This window comes from Callithrix jacchus, chromosome 4 (assembly GCF_049354715.1).
Source record: "Callithrix jacchus isolate 240 chromosome 4, calJac240_pri, whole genome shotgun sequence".
In the NCBI taxonomy this organism is placed as follows: Eukaryota; Metazoa; Chordata; class Mammalia; order Primates; family Cebidae; genus Callithrix; species Callithrix jacchus.
Genome location: NC_133505.1, coordinates 23,597,464 through 23,621,519, shown reverse-complemented (window position 1 = coordinate 23,621,519; position 24,056 = coordinate 23,597,464). Strand labels below are relative to the sequence as shown.

The following is a 24,056-nucleotide window of genomic DNA, read 5'->3' as shown; positions in this document are numbered from 1 at the left end:
ACTGAGCCACTGCACTCTAGCCTGGGTGGCAGAGCCAGACCCTGTCTCAATAAGAAAAAAGAAGAAGAAGAAAGAAAGAGAGGAAAGAGAAAGAAAGGAAGAAAGAAGAAAGAAAGAAAGAAAGAAAGAAAGAAAGAAAGAAAGAAAGAAAGAAAGAAAGAAAGAGAAAAGAGAAAGAATTAAAGAAAGAAGGGAGGGAGAGAAGAGAAGGGAAGAGGACCAGGGCCTACTTGAGGGTGGAGGCCGGGAGGAGGGTGAGGATCAAAAAACTACCTATTGAGTACTATGCTCATTATGTGGGTGACAAGATAAGCTGTACAATTTATGTGACAAACCTGCACATGTACTCCCTGAGCCTAAAATACAAATTGGAAGGAAAGGGAAAAAAAAGAGGCTGGATACGGTGGCTTATACCTGTAATCCCAGCACTTTGGGAGGCCAAGGTTCACAGATCACTTGACATCAGGAGTTCGAGATCAGCCTGACCAATATAGTGAAACCCCATCTCAACATAAAAAAATACAAAAATTAGATGGGCGCAATAGCACGCACCTCTAGTCCCAGCTACTCAGGTGATTTAGGCACAAGAACCACGTGAATCTAGGAGGCAGAGGTCGCAGTGAGCCAAAATACTGCCAATTCCCTCTAACCTGAGTGACAGAGTGACACTCTGTCACAAAAAAAAAAAAAAAAGAAAGTGGGAAAGACTGAAAAGTTGTAGGGGAAAAGAGTTAATCTCTTAGAAACAAGCCTAAACACTTCGATGGAGCTGAAATTTGAAGTTTAGAAAATAAGGCAAAATATCTATATGTGTAATATATACAAAGAAAAAATAAGAAGCAGCAAACATTCAATTAGAGCAACCATTTTCATTCCAGAAAGGTAGCAGAAATAAGCACTTAGCAAATTTAAAGTATTTTGACTGGTAGAATGACAATTACAGAAACATAGCAATATTTATAATATTGATCAGTGGCCTTCAAACATTTTTGTCAGGGGAATAAAATTCAAAAGGTACTAGTGTGTTAGTATTGTTTTATTTATAAATTTCATATTCTTGCATCTATGTAATTTTTAGAAACAGGAAATGTAAAAACAAAATTTTAAAGAAAATATTTTAATAATTTAAAATATTTTATTTATCAACCATATAAAAAGCTTTATATGTAATATTAATATTCTATGAGATTAATGTGATCGAATAATTTTAGTTATTTTTTTCAAATCTTGGCTTAGCATGTGATTTGAAGGTCATATTTTGATACTTGATTTTAATGACTGTCATAAGTAAAAAACATACCTCACCAGCATAAGTAGGTACAAATGAGGAACTTGATATATTGGTACATATTTTTTAATCCTATCCACCACATTAAGGAAAAGGTGTATTGAAATCTGACTGGCAAATATCAGTCTTCACTAATTTTTTTATTACCCCCCAAGTCTTCACTAATGTTGATGGACTGCTATTAAAAATTAATCAGAAGTTGTTGTACTTTATACTTTAAAAAATATATATGAAGTGTCACACTGTCACCTGGGCTGGAGTGCAGTGGCACAATCTCGACTCACTGCAACCTCTGCCTCCTGGGTTCAAACGATTCTCCTGCCTCAGCCTCCGGAGTAGGTGAAATTACCGGTGCATACCACCCCACTCGGCTAATTTTTTTGTACTTTTAGTAGAGACAGAATTTCACTATGTTGGCCAGACTGGTCTCGAACTCCTGACCTCGTGATCCACCCACCTCAGCTACTCCCAAAGTGCTGAGGTTATAGGTGTGAGCCCAGCCATACTTTATACTTTTTTTTTTTATTGGATTTTAGGTTTTGGGGTACATGAGCAGAGCATGCAAGACAGTTGCGTAGGTACACACATGGCAGTGTGCTTTGCTTTTCTTCTCCCCTTCACCCACATTTGGCATTTCTCCCCAGGCTATCCCTCCCCACCTCCCCCTCCCACTGGCCCTCCCCTTTTCCCCCCAATAGACCCCAGTGTTTAGTACTCCCCTTTCTGTGTCCATGTGTTCTCATTTTTCATCACCCACCTATGAGTGAGAATATGCGGTGTTTCATTTTCTGTTCTTGTGTCAGTTTGCTGAGGATGACGTTCTCCAGATTCATCCATGTCCCTACAAACGACACGAACTCATCATTTCTGATTGCTGCATAATATTCCATGGTGTATATGTGCCACATTTTTCCAATCCAGTCTATTATCAATGGGCATTTGGGTTGATTCCAGGTCTTTGCTGTTGTAAACAGTGCTGCAATGAACATTAGTGTGCATGTGTCCTTATAGTAGAACGATTTATAGTCTGCCCAAAGTAATTTACAGAACCAACGCTATCCCCATCAAGCTACCATTGACTTTCTTCACAGAACTGGAAAAAACCACCATGAACTTCATATGGAACCAAAAGAGAGCCCGCATAGCCAAGTCAATTCTAAGCAAAAAGAACACAGCGGGGGGCATCACACTACTGGATTTCAAACTATTCTACAAGGCTACAGTAATCAAAACAGCATGGTACTGGTACCAAAACAGAGATATAGACCAATGGAACAAAACAGAGACACCGGAGGCAACACAACATATCTACAACTATACAATCTTTGATAAACCTGTCAAAAACCAGCAATGGGGAAAGGATTCCCTGTTTAACAAATGGTGTTGGGAAAACTGGCTAGCCATGTGCAGAAAGCAGAAACTGGACCCCTTCCTGACACCTTACACATACTTTATACTTTTAACAATTGTCTTTAAAACCCACTGAACTTTTTCATTTGGCAAATTGGGGGCAGAATAGAAAATTCTTTTTCTGTATTTTTAACGAATGCAGGTACAAGGTCTAAATTTAATAAATATTATTTTTAGCTGAAAGGAAGGAAGGAGTAAAGGAAGGGAGGAAGGGAGGAAGAGTGGGAGGGAGGCGAGGGAAGGAGGGGAGAGGGGCGGGCATTCCAAGAATTGGAAATAATCTCAAAGATCTGTTTTCAACATGCTCTCACTGCAACATAACTTTCTTTTGAAAATCATTTATTCTTTCATTCATTATTAAAATGTCATCTTTACTTAGAAGGGACGTATTAAGTTGTTCTTAATCTTCAAGAACATAGCTTACACCTGACAGCTGCTTACCAGGAAAGTTCCGAAATTTTGGAATTGCTGTCAAATCTGCACCTTCAGATCTGACAAATTCTGAGAGCTTTGCCTTGAATAAAGTTCTACTTGAAATATATGTGTCCTATCTACTTCCCATTTCATAAAAAGTGCAAGGATTCTACTTAGATGTCAGTTATATACTATCCTACCTATGTATATGTGTGCGTATATTTATACACATGCGTATTTATATACACACACCCATGACCTCCTTATAGCACATGAGCTACATGGTGTAACAAGTCATTGGCAGTGAACACGAGTCAGTCTCTCAAACTGTCAAATGCCCTCTCCCCTCACAGGGCCATATGCAGATATGATCATCTGACAGAGAGACCAAGTGAAACTGCCAGTGTTAATCTACATATTTTAAATTAATTGGCCAGTGCAGTGGCTCACGCCTGCAATCCCACCGAGCACTTTGAGAGGCCAACGCAGGTGGCTCACTTGAGCCCAGGAGTTCAAATCCAACCTGAACAACATGGCGAGACACTGTCTCAACAAAAAATACAAAAGTTGGCCGGGCGCGGTGGCTCAAGCCTGTAATCCCAGCACTTTGGGAAGTCGAGACGGGTGGATCACAAGGTCGAGAGATCGAGACCATCCTAGTCAACATGGTGAAACCCCGTCTCTACTAAAAATACAAAAAATTAGCTGGGCATGGTGGCGCATGCCTGTAATCCCAGCTACTCGGGAGGCTGAGGCAGGAGAATTGCCTGAACCCAGGAGGCGGAGGTTGCGGTGAGCCGAGATCACGCCATTGCACTCCAGCCTGGGTACCAAGAGCGAAACTCCGTCTCAAAAAAAAAAAAAAAAAATACAAAAGTTATCTGGGTGAGGTGGCGCACACCTGTAGTCCCAGCTACTCAGGAGGTTGAGGCTGCAGTGAGCCAGGAACATATCCCTGCACTCCGGCCTGGGCAACAGAGCAAGATCCTGTTTCAAAAACAAATAAATAACTAAGAAAAAGAAAGAAAAATAATTTAATTAAATTAATCAAGTTCAATTTGTTTTATAATTTTAGTTTAGAATAAATTGAAATAAAATTCCAACTCTCCTGGAAGCCCACTGCAGAGGGACCAAGATCCAGTAAGGCACAGGAATGTCTGCTCTGGGAACCTGGGCTCAATCCCACCTGGATCATTTATTGCTGTGCAGCCCTGAGTAAGTCCTTTAAGCATTCTGTGCCTTGGTTTGCCCATCTACAAAGGGAGATAATAAACATTATTATGAAAAAATCTATTCAGGAGGTGGGTGTGACAATTAAATGAACGAATCCACGTAAAGCTCTTAGATTTTTTAGCATACGGTGGAGATTTAAAAACATTAGCTGTTATGTTATCACATGAAATAATTACATCCCTCTACAAACTGGAAGTACCTGGAGGCTAAGAAACCAGTTAGGGGACCGTTTCTGTTATCCAAACAAAAGAGGATTGTGGCCCAAACCAAGGAAGTGGCAGTGGGGTTGGACAGGAGAAGGATCTGAGAAGCATTGGAGACACGGAGTCAGCGGACTTTGAAACTGTTATAACAGCAAGAGAAGGAAGAAAGCGGTCAAGTGTGACTTCGAAGTTTCTAGTGCATGTGATCAAGCAGTGTTAGCTGAGAAAAGGAAATAAGGCAAGGCCTCAATTTGGTGGAGAGGAATAGCTTACTGAGCGCTTACTATGTGCCAGCAAATATTCTACGTGTTTTTCATGCACGAAGTCATTTAATCCTCAACAATCCTGTGACATAGAGGCTATTTCCGTTTTATAGATGACAAGACTAAGCCACAGAAGGTCTGTAACTTTTCCAAGGCTACACAGCTGGGCTTCAAACCCAGGGTATCCGACTGCCCCACACGTAGCCTTTCTTACAGATAATGAGTTCAGTTTAGTTTGAAGGACATGAAAGAGGACATGCGGAGGAGCGAGTTGAATGTAACAGTCTGAACCTCCTAGGAGACGTGGGAGATGGCAACCAAGCTTGAGACGCCAGATGTATCGGCAGAGAGGTGGGATGGCAGCAACGAACATGGACATGGGAAGGAAGAGAGAGTATGCATGTGAGAAGAAGCCTGGGAGACACCCCTGGGGACTTGGATGCCGCCAGCTTGCCCACCAGGGTGTAAGTGCTAGCTGTTTTTCATTGTGGACGTTTGCCTATCATAATGGCTTTATGTGGGGGGTCTTGGACTGCTCAGCGTCTGAATCCCCTTGCCATATTGGAGAATCTGCCTTGGTCTTGGTGGGACTCACACCTTCCGTTATAGTAGTCGGAGAGCTAGATATTAGCTGTTCCTCAGCCCTGGAGGCCAACCCTGAACAAAAGGTGTGTCTGGCCAATCTAACAGGACACTGAGTCCACAGCAAGTGACACAGCAGCAAAGGATGGTGCCATGTGTGTTCCACCTACAGCAATGCCTGCAGCTTCCTGGGGTGCCAAGGGTGGCCAAGGGCTCATTTTCTGGCAGCAGAGTCCCCTCAACCTAGGGCACCACCTTGGCTCCAGTTTCCCTTGGCTTCCCCTCATTTTCTCACCCTTGTTCTCTAGTCTTTCCATCTGCTCTGTAACTGCTTGGCAGCGTCCCCCGATCTCTTTTTCTAGATCCTCTTGTTTAACCTGCTCTCTCACTGGTCCAGTACCAACGCACCATTCCTTAGATAATTCTATTTTCCTTGCACTTCTTTCTCTCCTTTGTAATAAATTACAGAAGTGGTTGCGTATTTTCACCTAAAAACATCCCTAAGAAACAATCACCTCTGAGATTTAATTGTAGGACAAAATACTTCCATAAAGAATGATCACCCTCAGCCAGAACAGTGATCCAAATGTACGAATGGAATAGCGATGAATTCTTTCACCACACCCGGAGCATAACAAATGTCTTATTCCACTTTCTTAATTAAGTTCAATCCCAGTTCCAGCTCCACTTGCCAAGGTTGGTTAGGATGGCTAATATTAGGCCAGGCGTGGTGGCTTACACCTCTAATTCCAGTACTTTGGGAGGCCAAGGCGGGTAGATTGCTTGAGGTCAGGAGTTCAAGACCAGCCTAACTAACATGGTGAAACCCCATCTCAACTAAAAATACAAAAATTAGCCGGGCATGGTGGCAGGCACCTGTAGTTCCAGCTACTCAGGAGGCTGAGGCAGGAGAATCACTTGAGCCCAGGAAGCAGAGGTTGCAGTGAGCCGTCATCATGCCACTGCACTCCAGCCTGGGTGACAGAGTGAGACTTGTCTCAAAAAAAAAAAAAAAAAAAAGGCCGGCGCAGTGGCTCATGCCTGTAATCCCAGCACTTTGGGAGGCCGAGGTAGGCGGATCACAAAGTCGGGAGTTCGAGACCAGCCTGCAACATGGTGAAACCCTGTCTCTACTCAAAATACAAAAATTAGCCAGGCGTGGTGGGTGCCTGTAATCTCAGCCACTCGGGAAGCTGAGGCAGGAGAATCGTTTGAACCTGGGAAGCAGAGGTTGCAGTGAGCTGAGATCACTCCATTGCACTCTAGCCTGGGCAACAGGGCAAGACTCTGTCAAAAAAAAAAAAAAAAAAGAATAAGAAGAATGGCTAATATTAGACAACATTCATGATCTACCATCCTGGAACAGGTGGGACCCCCAGGGCTTACTCACATCAGAGAAATGGGGAAGAGTTCTGAATGGTCTTCTGCTCTGAATGGTCACAATTTCTTTGCTGCCCAAAGCCACTGCGAAGAGCAGATTCTCCCTTCTGGCATATCCTGCCACCCTGGCAGCCCCTCACAACTGTTCTCCCACCAACCACAGGTGCAGCCATGTAGCCTTTGCCAGCATCCCCAAGGCCACAGGGCCTGGTGGCCAACCTCCCTTTCCCATCCATGCCAGGTCCTTGGAAGTGCTGGTCAAGAGGTGCCCTGCCGCAACCTGTGGGTCCCAGGGTTCCTCATGCACAGATGGCATCTGCAGCCTCCTGGCCCTCAGGATGCCCTTCCACACACACAGCCAACACCTAGGTGAGGAATCCAGCTTCTTTCCCCTTCAGGTCCCAGGAGAGCAGAGAACACGACAATGCCTCAAAAGAAAGCCCCTAGCTTTTCCTTATGGAGAAAGTAGAAATTACCTTTCTTGTGCCAGTATGCCTCCTAGGGAAGCAGATGAACAAATATAAAATAAAAACCTTTGTTCCAGAGCCAGCATATTTAGAAACAGCCCTAAAAACACAATTTATTTTTAAAAAGAATTACTTTTGAAGGAAAAATTATGGTAATAGATTTTCTGCCTGCAAGTTAAAAAAAAGCTAATTCATCCTAGTGTCAGCCCAAAGTGGGTACTTTTTTTAAAGAGAATGGGTATGTCAATGGTCAATGCAGAAATGGGGCTAGGCCTCTGAAAAGGTTGGAACCCCAACCTGGAAGTCTCCCAAAACCTTTTGTAGTATCTGTGTCTTGCCTATGCTTTGCTCTGCACACCTGCTTTATTTTGCTCTCTGCAGACCGCTTGAGCTCCCCAGAGTATATGGCAGAAGGTGTTCATAGCTCCAATGCGCAGACTCCACCCCCTACCTCCACCTCCCTCGGGAAAGATTCATTCAGCCTATCTCTCTTTCCCCTTTTCTTTCTTTTCTCTCTTGCTCTTTCTCATTCTCTCTCTCTCGCACATACACATACACACACACATGCACACACACACTCACACACACACACTTTTTCTTCTCTATTCCCTTTTTTCTCTCTTCTCTCTCTCTCCTATCTCTTTCTCTCTCTCTTCCCCCTCCCTGCCCTCCACCATCCCTGCTAATTTCCAGGTTCCAGGAAGGGACTCTGATTGGTCCAGCTGGACTCAGCTCTCTCTCTCTCTCTGGCCCAATCAACCGGCAGAAGGACAGGCTCATGTTACACAAGTTTGGCTGTCAGAAGCCCAGCCTCCTCACTTGACAGGCTGCTGAGAGGGACGGCAAAGCTAACAACAGCATCTTGTTTGGATCTCCTTAAAAGCAGACCCTGAAGCAAGAACTCAAGTGCAAGTGGGGCATTTGGGAGGTGCCAGCAATACCAGCTGGGGAATAGGGAGGTGATGCAGGAAGAGAATGAAAAGCGATAAAGGTTTCTTATCAAAGTAGCTGCCCCTGTGTATGACTCTGGGAGGGAACTCTGGGAAATGGTCCAAAGCCTCAAAGTGATTCCACCTGAGGGTCAACAGAGCCAGAGTTTATGTCAGCTCCTGAGAGTCCTCGGTAGAGGATGGCTCCTAAGTGGTGATCACCCTAGGGCACTTCTCACCTGTGTTGCATGAGAACAGAGTGGCTTTCCCCAGGTCCAGAGAAAGCCCTCCTGCACAGCGATGCAGACACTGGCAGCAGGAAGTCACCAAAGTACGATGTAATGGTTGAGGTCCCAATTACACAGGCTGGGCCCAGACCACTTCTGCTGAGGCTGTTACAGAGCTGGGCAGAGGCCTCACAGGGAACCAGTTTCACCCACAATAACCACCGCTTGCTCTTTACAAATACATTTGCCTTAATAATTCAGAATGACGAAAAGGACCCTCCGGGAAGCCACCAAAGGATAATTCAGGCTACATCATGTGGGGATCGAGGGAGGGGTGCTACCAAAATTGAAGAGGAATTGAAGAGCCCTTCAACCAACTACGTGAAGTTATTAACCAACGGGGGGGGGGGGGACGTCCTTCTCTAGGCTAATTTTATTAAAGTGTGGTAATTCCATAGGGCAAAACATGAACACTGCGCCCTACCACATTACTAGATACACACATGTATGTATGTTTGTATATATGAATATGTGTATATTTTATAATGAATGTAGCTTTTTTTTTTTTTTGAGACTGAGTTTCACTATTGTTGCCCAGGCTGGAGTGCAATGGCACAATCTCAGCTCACCCCAATTTCCGGGTTCAAGCGATTCTCCTGCCTCAACCTTCCAAGTAGCTGGGATTACAGGCATGTGCCACAATGCCTGGCTGATTTTTTGTATTTTTAGTAGAGACAGGGTTTCATCATGTTGGTCAGGCTGACCTTGAACTCCTGACCTCAGGTGAGCCATCCACCTCAGCCTCCCAAAATGCTGGGATTACAGGCATGAGTCACTGCGCCCGGCCACAAATGTAGCTTTTTAAATAAGTTGACTGCCTTATGCTGTAGAGTTTTTCAAATTGGTTCCAAAATTCTGGTTCTCCACAAAAATATATTTTCCATGGAGAAAATAAATAATTCCACCAAAACAAGCATTTTTCTGACATCCCATGATGATTTAACCCACCTGGGCATCTTTTGCTGTGTCACCTTAATTAACTTCTCCCCCCCACCACCATTTTACATTTGAGGGGAAAAGGAGCAATCCAGTAGTCCTAGGGAGGCTCAATGCCCAAAGCTCTTATTATTTTCCGGGAATAGGTACACCAGGACTCTCCCTTCCCTTGAGTGGTAAGAAAACCAGCAGTATTGACCTTCTCAAGATAATGACAGCAGGAAAGTCAACTCCACTTTTTAAACAATTTCTACTTGTGTAAGCAATGTATCACCTGTCAACAATAATAGTAACAATAACTACCCCTTATGGGGTATATTCAGTACTCTACATTTGTGATCTAATATAAAATGTACTGCACACAGAGAGGCTAAGTACCTTGCACGGGGTGACACAGGCGGTACCTGATAAATGGAGCTCGGGCTGTGTAATGGGAACTGGAGACAGAGCAAGGTGACCTTCTCCAGGAAAATGGGCCAAAAACATACAAGTGATAATTCTGTTTTGCAGGATGTGGCAGCTTAGAACCATCGAACCGCCGAGCTTAGTGTCGCATGCCTGTAGTCCCAGCTACTCGGAGGCTGCGGTGGGAGGAACACTTGAGCCCAGGAGTTCTGGGCTGTAGTGCGCTATGCCGATCGGGTGTCCGCGCTAAATTTGGCATCAATATGGTGACCTCCCGGGAGCTGGGGACCACCAGGTTGCCTAAGGAGGGGTGAACCGGCCCAGGTGGGAAACTGAGCAGGTCAAAACTCCCTTGCTGATCAGTAGTGGGATGGCGCCTGTGAATAGCCACTGCACTCCAGCCTGTGCGACATAGGGAGACACCGTTTCTAAAAAAAAAAATAAATAAATAATAAAAAATAAGAACCATTGAACCAAGCAAATACACAGCAACACGGAGAGGGCTTTAGGAACAATTTCACTGAGCAAAAACGTAAGAATTAAAACAATATCTATAGTGCAAAGTCTATGTATATTTAAACACACACATATTGAAGACACTTTGTGTTTTATATACATATATATACATAAATACACATTATATATATGTATTACATCTACACATACCTGTATTACAGGCATACATATGTATCATTCAAGGACATAAATCAAGCACATTTAAAGTGGTTGCCTATGGGGAAGAGGAAACTGAAATTTAAGGAAAAATATAGCATAAAATAAGACAAGGCTTTGCCCAGACCCTGAAGAGCAGGGCGCCATGAGCTGATGAGTACATGTCACTCAATTCTCGGCCATCTATCTGAGTTTTTTAAATAAATGTTTGTAAAGCCAAAATTGATTCATTCCTACAGTGGCATTCTGAAAGGGCTATTTTTCCTTTGACCTAGATTGCCCAAACCTTCCTGAGTTTCTGTCCCTCCCACAGTCCTGTTTTCCCCATTTCCACCAAATTCTGGGAGCTCTCTCATATCTTTCCGATAAATACCTTTTTCCACCTAAGTGAGCAGAATCAGCTTCTGTTGCTTGCCGCCGAAGAACCCAATAAGGCTTCAATGAATGGGGCCCTAGGGAACCAGCAAGAGTTTTCTCAGGGAAAAGACTTCCAGGTAGAGAGATCAAGTGGCCATTTATTTCCACATCCAATGTCTAAGCTGCTCTGTCTCCAGGGCTTGTGGCTGCTGTTTGAGAAGGGCAAGGTCATGCTTGAGAGTGGAGTCCTCAGCACCTAGCACAGGGCTGGGCCTACAGCATGAGGTCAATAAATGCCTTTTGAATGAATAACTTCATGAATGAAAGAACAAGTGAGTTTACGATAGCTGCTGTTGTCAAGTTGCTTTTTAACAGAATCCTACCTCCACCCGACCAGATGTATTTATCTTAGTAACCGTGGTGTAAGAGGTAAAGGAAAGCAGGTATTCAGTGAATTATCTTAGTTGGACCAAATTACTATGGGTTAGCCCCAGAGTCAGCTTCATAGGTGGATGTCCTGTGCAAATGTGCTGTGCTTTGTCATTTTGAAACCCTTAATAACTTTTCTAACAAAGGGTCCCACATTTTTATTTTGCACTGGAACCTGCAAATTATGGAGCTGGTCCTGGTGAGCACCAGACTAAATCGAGCAGCATACACCTACAGGAAGCCCAAAGAAACTAAACTACCACTGTTGGACTACAGTACTGGCTGGAATTCACAACGATAACTTTTGGTGGCAAAGGAATTTCTGTTCCAAAAACTGCCCTTAGGATCACAGTATTTCCTTCTCACGTCTGCAGAGCAGGGAAAGACAATTCCACAAAATTCTCTTCTAAAAGCAGATAACAAACCATGTAGAAATCAAATATATGGAAATTCTGGGCACGACAGAATATATGAAGATAATTATAAGTGTTCTCACCATGCAATATAGCTTGGAACAGTTCCTGGGTTTCTACAGACATTTATTTCATTCTCTGAAAGAGGGGTAATGTTTTGGAAAGAACATGAATTTGGGACTTAAACAGAGCTCATCTTGAATATTCCTTTTTCATTTAGTTGTATAAACTTGGGAGAGCTATTTAATTTCTTGGAACCTTAAATTTTCATCTTTAAAGTAAGAATAATCATAAGATTGTTAGGAGAAATAAATTGAGATTAGAAGAAAAGGGAAGGAAGGAAGGAAGGAAAGAAGGAAGGAAGGAGAGAAGGAAGGAAAGGGGAGATAGGGAGGGGAGAAAGGGAGGGAAGGGAAGAAAAAGGAGAGAATGGGGTAGGAGGGAGGGGGAAGAGAGGGAAGAAGGAAAGGGAAGGGAAGAGGAAAAGGAGATGTAAGCACCTGCCATAGTCTCTGAAATGCCCTCAGTGCTCAGTACATGGGAGCCTTTTTACTCTCATTTCAAAAAATCACTCTTTGGGGTGCTCTACACTTAGCACCATTTTTCTCTAGTCCCCACAAGCCTTAAATCCATTCCCCGACAACCTCTAACACCACGAGCGCACAGGACGTTCTGAGACTAAATCTCCCTCTTGGTTCATATTCAAGCCCCACAGCATTTAGCAGTTCTTCGGCATCTCTCATTACTCTTCCTGAATTTCCTTTTCTTGATGTTCCCAATCTATACGCATCTCATATCTCTCCGCCTCGGTCATCCCATTCCTACCAGCCCACAGCCCTCCACACGCCCCTTCCTAATGGTTCTCCAGAGCTCCTGCGTGGCAAGAAGAGTCGTTCTCATCGCCTGGGGAGAAATTCCAGCGTAGAAAAGCCCAGGTCCACTTTGATAAATGCAGCCTCGGTCTGGCAGTCACTTGAGTAGGTAGGAGGTAAAAAATGCTGTTCTCAACAGAATCCACACAAATTGGTTTTGAATTCCTAGTTGGTGCTGACCTGGGTCTTACCACCTTGTTATAACCTTTGCTACAGAGAGGAGTCACACCATTCACCACCTCCCGAGGAGCTCAGAGGACAATCAGCAAATTGTCATCAGTGAATGGTGCTTTTGTTATTATTTACTAGCCATGCCAGGAAAAACTAGTTATTCTATCACAGACTGCCTCTTACAAGCAATTTAAAAAAAGGAGAGAGTCCAGGGAAAGACAGATAAGGAAAAATTTCTAAACCAGAATAAAATAAAATAAAATGATTAAATTTGTACCCAGTTTGAGATTTCATTTATCCTCCAGCAAAATGAAATTCAACCCATTCCCAAAGATATGAGAATCCACAAAATAATGTGGTCTATGAGAAAGAGACAGCCATGATTTTCCAGTTAATAAAATTTCAAAGCCTGCTTTTGGGAAGTGTGAATCTGACTCTGGAATAGTATCCTGGAATCCCCAGATGTTGGTAACAGGCAAGCCCAGGAAACCTGCATCTGAATGGGGATATGGCTTAGTCTGGAAATAGACGCTGTTATTATGAGTAAGGGGTACAGTTTATCTTTATAAAGATAGTTCACATACCACTCAGCTTCTTTATTTCCCCAGCCACATTCCAGCAGCCATTTGCCATGTTTGCTAAGTATGCCTTTAGCCAGAAAAGTTAGGCTGGGTCTAAAAGGAATCAAACACCATAATCTGTTTGTTTGTTTGTTTGTTTGTTTGACATTCTAATCTCCCTTTTCCGTCCCTGGTGGTTTTACTTTGTGGGCACCAGTGAGTGTGGGAGAAACCTGAATGGGTGTACCAAGGCAGTCAGGTGGTATCTTGTACCACGGACGTGCAGTATTGAGGTTGGAAAATGGAGTATGGGGCTCGGGAAAGGCACATGTGCCAGTAATTCATAATATTTGCTTTGCACTTTACAAATGACAACATGCACAAGTGATTTCAGTCTAATGGATTCTTTATTCGACGGTTTTCATCCCTTTTTGACCTTTAGACATAATGATACAGTGTGTCACACACAGAGACACTCAAACTTAAGGCATCAAAATAAAGTCTCACACGATGATGACACGTACCCTTACTGTATGTGAAACACCGTGTTACTTTCTATTTTATTCCATTTGATTTGTTAAAAATGATGGCCATACCCCTCTAATATTGCTTTCGCAACCCACTAATAGGATGCAACTCTCAACTTTCCTTTTTCTTTTTCTTTTTTTTCGTTTTAGAGTTGAAGTCTTGCTCCACTACCCAGGTTGGAGTTCAGTGGTGCCATCTCAACTCACTGCAACCTTGCCTCCCTAGTTCAAGTGATTCTCCTACCTCAGGCTCCCTAGTAGCTGGGATTAAAGGCGCTCGCCACCATGCCTGGCTAATTTTTGTATTTTTAGTAGAGACGGGGTTTCACCATGTTGGGCAGGCTGGTCTTGAACTCCTGACCTCAGGCAATCTGTCTGCCTCAGCCTCCCAAAGTGCTGGACTTAAAGGTGTGAGCCACCACACCTGGCTGCAACTGTCAGCTTTCAATTACCCTTTTAGTCAGCGGGCTGAACATTGTGGGTTCTTGCCCTCGCCTCCACCTGCTTTTTCTAAGCTCTTTCTTGAATTCTCAAGGCTAGAAGCAACCACCTTGCCAGCAAGGATCCACTGTCATTTCTGCCAGTTCAATGCCCTTGTGTGAGATCTGGAAGGCAGAAGCCAAATGAAGTCATCCTTCCTCCAGCAGGAGCAGTACCCAATGACAGACCACCACAGGTAAACATGAGCCTTTGCTGGGGCCAGCAGACCCGACTGTGCCCTGCCAGCCTCTTGCCCCAGGAAGCTGTTTCTTGACCTCTGGGTGGAAGGAGCGACTTCCTGACGCTCACAGCTTCGCAGCTACACAGCTACACAGGCAAACGGGAAAGCAGTGCTACTGCTCTCGCCTTCTGTTCTCCCAATCTCTCCTGTGGTTTTTAAGTACCTAATTCCCAGTAATAAGTGCCCATTTGCTTTAAATATTGGTTCCTGTTTTTCTGACTGAGGCCCGGTTGAAACAGATAGATGCTAGAAATCTCTATTTTATTGTTGCAGAAACCAAGATTCAAAGTGGTCAAAAGTAGTGGGAAATCTGCAACTCAATCCAAGCTTCCTGATTACAAATTTACTTTTTTTAAACTATATCACAGCTGTATGTACATTAAATAGTTGGGGTTTTTGTTTATATAAAGTTATACTTATATCTGAATTATGATAAAACTCCTCAAAGTATTCTCAATTCTTTTTTCCTCCTCTTTGTCCAATTAAGTCTTATTCTTTTGTGCCTCCATGAACCTACTGGCTGGAGTGCAGTGGTGTGATCTTGGCTCACTGCAACCTCCACCTCGTGGGTTCATGCAATTCTCCAACCTCAGCTTCCTGAGTAGCTGGGATTACAGGCACGCACCACCACACCCAGCTAATTTTGATATTTGTAGTGGAGATGGGGTTTCACCATATTGGCCAGGCTGACCTTGAACTCCTCACTTCAAGGGATCAAGCTGCCTCGGCCTCCCAAAGTGCTGGGATTATAGGCATGAGCCACCGCACCCAATGCAAATTCTTTAAGTAAGAAGAAGACATTCTCTGCAAGACAGTTTGGGAAAAGGAGAATTTTTTTCAAGGGATTAAATGTAAGAGTCTGCTTCCTAGAATGAAACAGCACCCAGTCAATGAGCAAATGGAAGTCCACATAACTCTGCCAACAAAGAGGGAGAATGATCCTTATCGGAGTCCAACAATTTATACTAACTGGTTTCTTCATTTTCCTTCACTTGATTTCCTCCTTTTTTTTTTCTAATGATAGTTTTACAAGGCAGTCTCAAGTCCTTTGTGCAATGAGACAGAGTTTAACAAAGTGTTTCCATAGACACCCACCCTGCTCGTATGCTGAGTTCTAGAAAATGTTCCCTGCCACCTGAGGTTGAGATCTGACCTGACATCTAACTCTGTGGTCAATACCAGGCCAACAGCATGAGCCTTGCCCAGGATTTTGTCAGAAATGCACACTCTCAGGTCCCGCGCCAGACCTGTGTGGCAAACTCTGGGAAATCTAGCACATGCCCAAGTCGGAGAACCATCGCTGTAGACATCTGACTCGAACCAGAAACACTTCCCCACCTACTTTCCCATTCACCACCTCCGTACCCACCATCCTAAGGCTGAATAAAAAGCAAGGGAAACATCAGAATTAAACAGAAGTGTATTCAATTCCACCTTTGAGCATTCAGGGTGACCTTGTGCAAGACTGAGTTTGGCGTCTGAGGCTGGGCCTCTCAACCTGTAAAACAGAAACCATCATGCTACTTGGTGGGCTGCTGTGGGAATTAGTCATAGTTCTCAATCAATGGCAGCAGCGATCCCTTCTCTGTTGTAACACCCTTGCCTCTCTGCAGTAATATGAAGGCACACATTGATGTTCAATTACACAGCTTGCGTCTTTCCCTCCTTGGGAATTGGAATCCGTTTCAGCTGACAGATGAGTCAAGAAAAAAATGGGAATAAACATGAAGATGCAGAAGGAGCGTAGTGAAGAAAGCAGGCAAAAGAGAAAAAGAAGGAATGAGAAGAAAGCAAAAAATAGGTGAGCAAAAGAAAAGAACAGGAAAAGTTTAGGAAGAGTGAAGAAGGAAAACAGTGATCAGGAAGCAGGTGGGGAAAAAGAGAAAAGAAAAAGTGGGGAAAGAGAAAAAAAGATGAGAAGAGAGAAAGCATCAGTGGAAGAGAGAGAAATAAATGAGTCCAAGTTCTGCTGGGCACCGAGCTTTCTGACTCTCCTAGCATGAGACTACCTAATTGCCCTGTTCCCTCCAAGCTGCTTCTCAGACTAGAAAGTGGTCTTGTGTCTGGAAAAAGCCATAAGCATCTTATGTGCATATGTTCCACCTAATCCCTGGCAGTGCAGCCTGGGTGCCTGCAGATGGGGTCTTGGGTTTGGGCCAGCTGCCAAGTGGCGTGGGCAGCTCAGACAACTCTAGTCCCGGTACCCACAAGCCAGAAGCATGAGTGGCACCCCTTATATCCCCAGCCCCTGGCCAGGAGCAGGAAGGGCTTCCTCCTTTCCCAATTTAAGAGCTGGAAACTAAAGAAAGTCCTGATTCTATTTCCAGTCTCCTCACATTGCTTCCTCCCTAAGCTTTTCCTCCCAAAGCCAGCTTGGTCTGGATGGGCAAACATCCAGTTCTTTCAAATGAAAAGGTGAGAGTGAGAGGAAGAGAGGGGGAGAGAACAGAGGGACAGGGAGGAAAGGAGGGAAGAATGGAAAAGAGGAGGAAGGGAGAAGAGGAGAGGAGGGGAGGTGAAGGGAGGAGACGGGAAGCAGAAGGGGAAACTGTCCTTGCTCACTCTCTCTTTCACTTAAAACTCCACCTGGAAACACAGCATTTGCCCAGAAGAGCATCACTCCACACTCACATTTTTTTCCACAAGTTTTATTTTTCCTTTCTTTTCTTTTCTTTCTTTTTTTAAAAACAGGAATGAATTCAATCCAAGAGCCTCATGAGAGGAGATCACTCAGCCTGCTAGAAGGAGAGTCCTGTCTGGAAATCACAGGAATTAGGAGAAACCACAACTTTGCTCAACTCTCAGTGTAACAGAAAACATGTTAGCACTTGGGAAAAGGCAGGTGAGTGAGAAAGAAAAGAAAAGCCCTTGCCACGAACTCCTTCCTTCCTGGTTGTCTGTCCAGGTCTGCCTGCCACCCACTTGCCAATCTAGAGACCTCTCTCTCCACACCATCCTCTCCAGATCCTGGCCCACATCCCGACCACTCTGCAAGATGATAGGTGTGATCAACCTGCCACTCACTTGAACTTAGAGAGAAAATGTGTTAAGGAAACAGGAAACAGAGGGGAACTAACGTGAATATCAAATGTGTGGTATATACCCAGTAGGTTAGCAGGGCAAGCCTTCAGTGAAAGGTGAGAAAGCAGCATTCAGCCACACAGCTGCACTTGGGAGTTGAGAGTTAGGCTTCATTCGCTCACGTTTCATTGTGGTGGTGATAAAGGCTGCCAAGAAGCACCTTGAGCTTTAAAAACTGCCCAAGCATGATGGGATGGAATAGGATGGGGTGGCAGGGAATCTTAAGATGGAGTGGGCAGATGCTGCACAGAGCAAGCAGTCTTGCACTTGAGAACACCTTGTGTGTAATTCACCAGGGTTAAGCAGAGCCCCTCTCAGAATTTCACCTCCGTCCCTCCCTCATGGTCAAGGTTTTAGGACAACCCTTCCAATGAGAATGGAAATGGACACACCTTTTGCTTTTCCCCAGACACAGAATTCAACCATTAGTGCAATGTGTGGGAGAAACAGACTTTCCAGGCTTTCTGTTTAAATCTCTCCAAGGAAAGGGATTTGCAACACCAGGCTGGGATGAGTCCTTCAAAATACTCAAGAAGTTTCAGCTCCATTCTAAAGGCAAACAAGCACAATCCCTTCAAAAACTGCCTTTGGGAAGGGCTGAAGAGTAGTCAGGAGGTTCTACCCTGACTTCATCTGGCCATCTGTGTAACGAATAATTAGTATCTCTGTACTCAGGGCCAGCTCTGCCACACACCCCTCCCTCCACCTCTCCGTCCAGTTAATCCTCACTATGGTGCCCTTCAGAGCACTCCCAGGCCGGCTTCTGACACCTACGCCACCTTTGGGGAGGAGTAATTTTTTAAAAAAGAAAAAAAAATCCCACTCTTTTTTTCTCCTTCCTTAGGGTAGAAAGTCCAGAATTATTAGATAATGATAACAGAAAACTGTAAAAGTAAATTACCAACAGTTTCCCCCTGGAAGACCGAAAACAAAATTACCTTAAGCCAATGGAATTATTTAGCATACAAAGGCAAGCTCTGAAATAGCAAGCATGGACTGGAGCTTTGCACATTTCTAGGTAACTTTCTGTACCCGAATATGGAGCAGCCCACTTCTTACTAGAAAATATCCACTTTGAGATGGAAGCTTGGGTGAGCCTTGTCAGGAAATTCTCTGTCTCTTGGAAGCAAAGAAGTCCATTACAGAAGATTGGAGGACTTTTTTCTTTAATTTACTTCAGAGGCAGGATCGTGGTGTGTTGCCCAGGCTGATTGCAAACTCCTAGGCTCAAGCGACCTTCCTGCCTCGGCCTCCCAAAGTGCTGGGATTACATGCAGGAGCCATCATGCCCAGCCAAGGCTGAAAGTCTAAAGAGATGTCCCCAGAAATTATTTTTGAGGTCATTCATGTTCCAGGAACTCCATCTTTGTGTGCAGCCTCCAGAAGCCACAGAATGACCTGTCTGCCTGACTCTGGAAGGGCCCCAGGCTCCAGTGTCCTGGTACTAATAATGTCTTTCTGGTGTGCATGCACACATAAGCTCATAACTACATTTCTCTTGAACAAAACCAGGGATAACAAATCATGATTGTAATTTTACAAGTGTCTTTAAAAAATATATACTTCGTGTTTCATAACAGTCTTAGAGCTACAGAAAATTTCGCAGAGAAATTCATACAGTTCCCATGTACCCTGACACCCATATTTTTTTGGGGGCAGGGGTGTGGCACAGACTCTCACTCTGTCGCCCAGGCTGGAGTGCAGTGGCACAATCTCGGCTCATCACAACCTCCGCCTCCTGGGTTCAAGAGATTCTCCTGCCTCAGCCTCCCGAGTAGCTGGGACTGCAGGCACGCCACCACCATGCCCGGCTAATTTTTATATTTTTAATAGAGACAGGGTTTCACTATGTTGGCTAGGCTGGTCTCGAACTCCTGACCTTTTAATCCACCCGCCTCAGCCTCCCAAAGTGCTGGGATTACAGGCGTGAACCACTGCACCCAGCCCCTGATACCCATTTTCTTCTATTATTAACATCTCACATTAAGATGGTACACTTGCCAGCAATTAATGAAACAGTATTGATATGTTATTATCAACTGAGGTCCATGCTTTGTTCAGATTTCCTAAACTTGTACCGTAGCTTTCTGTTACATATTTTTTCCTTTCTGCGCACTGCATTACATTAAGAATTCTTATCTCCTTCAGCTCCCCTTGCCTGTGATAGTTTTTCAGACTCTCCCAGAGCATTGTGTTTGATGACTTTGGCAGTTTTGAGGAATACTGCTCAGGAATCTTGTAGAGCATTCCTTGACTGGGTTTGTCTGATGATTTTCTTATGATTGGAGTAGGTTATGGGCTTTTGGGAGAAAGAGCATAGAAGTGAAGCACTATTCTGCGCATATCATGCCAAGCTTCCACACCATCGACGTGACCTCTGACTATTGATGCTGACCTTGATCGCCTCGCTGAGGCACTGCTGGTCAGATTGCTCCACTGTGAAGTTACTGTTTTCCCCTTTCTCCATAGGGAAGTCACTATGCACAGTGGACACTTAAGGAATGGAGAGCTATGCCCCACCTGCTTGAGGGCGAAGTTATCTACATAAATTCATATCTGGAATTCTTGTATATGAGAGATCTGTTGACCAGTCCCATTTATTTAATTACATTAGTATAGACTTGTGGATATTGTTTTGCATTACAATTCAATGCTACTCTATTTTATGGCTCTAATTGTTCTGGCTTTGGCCATCAGGAACTCTTTCCAGTGGCTCCTGTGTCCCTTTGACATAGTCCCGTCAATCTGGGGGAGGGGAGAGAACACTTCCTTACTTTCTGGCACTACAGTTTGCCTCAGGCTCATTTTGTATATTTTTCACCCAGTCCTATTTCTCCAAGGAACTCTGGGTCGTTTTAGGTGAGAATGGTGCTAGAAACCAAGCTCTGGGTGCTAGGTGTACTCCTTGCTACGAGGGTGTCTTTTTATTGTTTCGTTGGTTGGTTGGTTTCTTTAGGCCCTGTCAGCTGACACAAAAAAGAAATATTTGTTCGTATACTAACCTATATATATGCATACACACACATGTGCATGCAAATACATATATATACAAACACACATACATACACAGTTTTACATATGTAAAATATTTCTATACATAACCATCTCTATATTAAGCTAAACATGAGTTTTTACTGATGGTTCCAACTATAATCTGTTACTACATGGATCATTCTAGTTTCTTTCTCTTGATTATCTGTAAATTCCCATTCCAACAGTGTGAAATCTGGCTCCTACCATCCACTATCCATTTATTTCATGTTCATTCCAGTATAGGTAGAGCAACAATCCGAATTGTTAACTTGTAACACTGTGGGAAAGAATGTTAACAGTTAGAGTCCAGTGCTTACGTGCAGTTCCTTTTGCCTTTAGTCTTCCATATGCTACTCATTTCCAACAGCACTTAAGTCAGCACCTTTTCTCCCACCCTCTTCAGTGAGGTTGTTCCATACATTTTAACACAGTAAGGCTCTCTTATTATATCTGCATTCCTTCCTGAGATCCCACAACCTTCTAAATGACCTTTTCTCTTTTTACATTGTATATATTAAGTAAAGTTTTATGGGTTTTGACAAATGCATAATGTCATGTATCTGCCATTATAGTACCATCCAGAATAATGTCACCACCCCAAAAATCTCCTGTGCTTCATGTGCTCATTCCTCCCCACTAACTCCTGGCAACCCCTGATCTCTATGGCTTTGTCTTCTCTGGTTTGTCATGTAGTTGGAATCATTCAATCAGATATAAGGAAGTGATGCCCGCTCTCAGCTCTTGATCCTACCTACATGCTTGCCATGGTGCCTGACATTTCCCTCTTAGAGATTAATTTTATTTGGGATTATTTTTCTGTATTAGAATTTTGATTTTTGTTTTTAAATGTTTAATAAAATGGTTTTGGCTGGACATAGTGGCTCATGCCTATAATCCCAGTACTTTGGGAAGTTGAGGTAGGTGGATCACTTGAGGTCAGGAATTTGAGACCAGCCTGGCCAACACGGTAAAACCCTATCTCTACTAAAAAATACAGAAAATCTGTAGTAGTTCATGCCTGTTATCCCAGCTACTCAGGAGGCTAAGGCAGGAGACCCAGGAGGTAGAGGTTGCAGTGAGCTGAGATTGTGCCACTGCACTCCAGCCTGAGCAACACAGCAAGACTCCATCTCAAAAAAAAAAAAAAAAAAAAAAGGCTGGGCACTGTGGCTCATGTCTGTAATCCCAGCTCATTGAGAGGCCAAAGCAGGTAGATTACCCGAGGTTAGGAGTTTGAGACCAGCCTGGCTGACACAATGAAACCCCGTCACTACTAAAAAAAATACAAAAGTTAGCTGGGCATGGTGGTGACATCTGTAATCCCAGATACTGGGAAGGCTGAGGCAGGAGAATAGCTTGAACCCGGGAGACAGAGGTTGTAGTGAGTCAAGATCACACCACTGCACTCCAGTCTGGCAAAAAGAGCAAAATGCCATCTCAAAAAACAAAAAAGAATAGTTTTAAATGATTTTTTAAATTTCTGAATGTTTATTGTAATGAGTCAAATAATTTAGAAAAACCCAAAGAGTATTAAAGAAGAATCTTAAATTTCTTCCCCACTCTCCTGAACTGCACTTATACCTGGGCATCTGGGGCCCCTGCCCTGAACCCTCTGCATTAGAAACTCAAGCCTTACCCATGGAACAGGAGTCTTCAGGGCTAGGAAGGCATGCCCATCTGGAATCAGCGACTCTCCTTCTAGACCACATTCCAGGTGCCCAGGATGCTAGAAGTCTCTATCCACCTGGCCTCAAGCCCTCTTCCAAGACCAAAGTGGGCCTCCTCCTGAGCCTGTCCTCCCCATGGCAGGCTGGCCCAGGATGAGTGCACCCCTAGACCCCAGGAGCATTTGTGTGGAGTGGATGAACTGGGGTAAGCAGAGCAGGGTGCCAACAATTGTGTGCATAAGGTTTCCTCAGGTGCACAAGGGACTAGAGTAAAAAGCAGGGGACACAGGGCCCAAGTTTCCATTTGACTTCTTGCCTTGGGTCCACCACCTGCCTCACAATGTTAAGAGCAGGCCAGCCTTCCCCACTGTAATCCCATCCTCCCGAGGTGACAATGCTAATGGTTTTGGTATGTAAACTTCACACCCTTCTGTATGGGTTCATAAACACATAGAAATATAAACACATACGGAAGGAGTGTTCTCTCTTTCTCTATCACTTGTTCATGAAAATGGTATTCTAGTACACAATATAACATATATCATGGTCCTCTCCACTGTATATAGATCCAGGGCATTTTTTTTTTAAGCTTCATAATATGCCACAGAATTAATATGTTTCCTCATGATGAGATATTCAGTATTTCCCCCCACCCACCCTACCCCCCACTTTAAACAATGCTGAAATAATCTTTATACCTACAGTCTTAGGTCCTGGTGCTTTTATTTTGTCAGCTATAACTTGGATTCCTAGAAAGAGGATTAGTGGTTCAGTCAAAAAATGTAAACATTTAGGCCAGGCGCGGTGGCTCAAACCCGTAATCCCAACACTTTGGGAGGCCGAGGCGGGTGGATCACGAGGTCAAGAGATCGAGACCATCATGGTCAACAAACCCCGTCTCTACTAAAAATACAAAAAATTAGCTGGGCATGGTGGCGCGTGCCTGTAATCCCAGCTACTCAGGAGGCTGAGGCAGGAGAATTGCCTGAACCCAGGAGGCGAGGTTGCGGTGAGCCGATATTGCACCATTGCACTCCTGCCTGGGTAACAAGAGCGAAACTCCGTCTCAAAAAAAAAAAAAAGAAAAAAAAAATATATATATATATGTATATAAACATTTATTTTATAGATGCTTCCAAAGTACTTTGGTAAATACAGAAATCTATACCCCCACTGGCAATGGATAACATGCTCATTTCACCAAACCTCCCCATTCTGGATGCTCTGAATTGTTTTAAATTTTGGACATTGGATAGGTAGAAACTGACATCTGGCTAATTTCCCTTCTGTTTCCCTGACTGGGATGAGGCTCCACATCTTTTCATAGATTCTGGCCATTTGTATTTTCTCTTCCATAAATTGCCTATCATTAGCCTTTGCCCATTTTTCTTCTGAGATATTAGCTGTCTCAAATCAAATTGTAAGGATTTGCTAATTAATAATCTTCTATACTTATAAGATTATCAACTTTTTCCTGGTATTTATCAAATTTAAGGTATATTTTCTCATGTAGATAGTTCTTATTTTGGGGGGTAGTCAAACCTATCAATATTTTTTCTTTTTAAATGTTTCTAGCTTTTTAAAAAAGGAATCTCTACCTATCCTCCTAGATTTTATTCTACTTTTTTTATTGTCATGTGCTTCTGTCCTCACTTCATAATAGAGCCCATTCAGAAAACAAAGGAATCCACAAAAAGGAGAGTGTCCCTGAATTCTGTATTCTTAGGTCTTTTCTTCTCCTCTGCCCACCATTAAG

General features: G+C 43.7%; 1 long non-coding RNA gene across 1 annotated transcript; it reads left to right on the top strand.

The window, feature by feature from the left end:
• The first annotated feature begins 4,943 nt into the window (after positions 1–4,943).
• On the top strand, positions 4,944–22,777 carry LOC118152796 (uncharacterized). The gene is made up of 4 exons (XR_004741639.3): positions 4,944–5,275; positions 14,334–14,474; positions 16,133–16,320; positions 17,211–22,777. It is a non-coding gene; the product is annotated as an uncharacterized LOC118152796 (long non-coding RNA).
• The last annotated feature ends 1,279 nt before the right edge of the window (positions 22,778–24,056 follow it).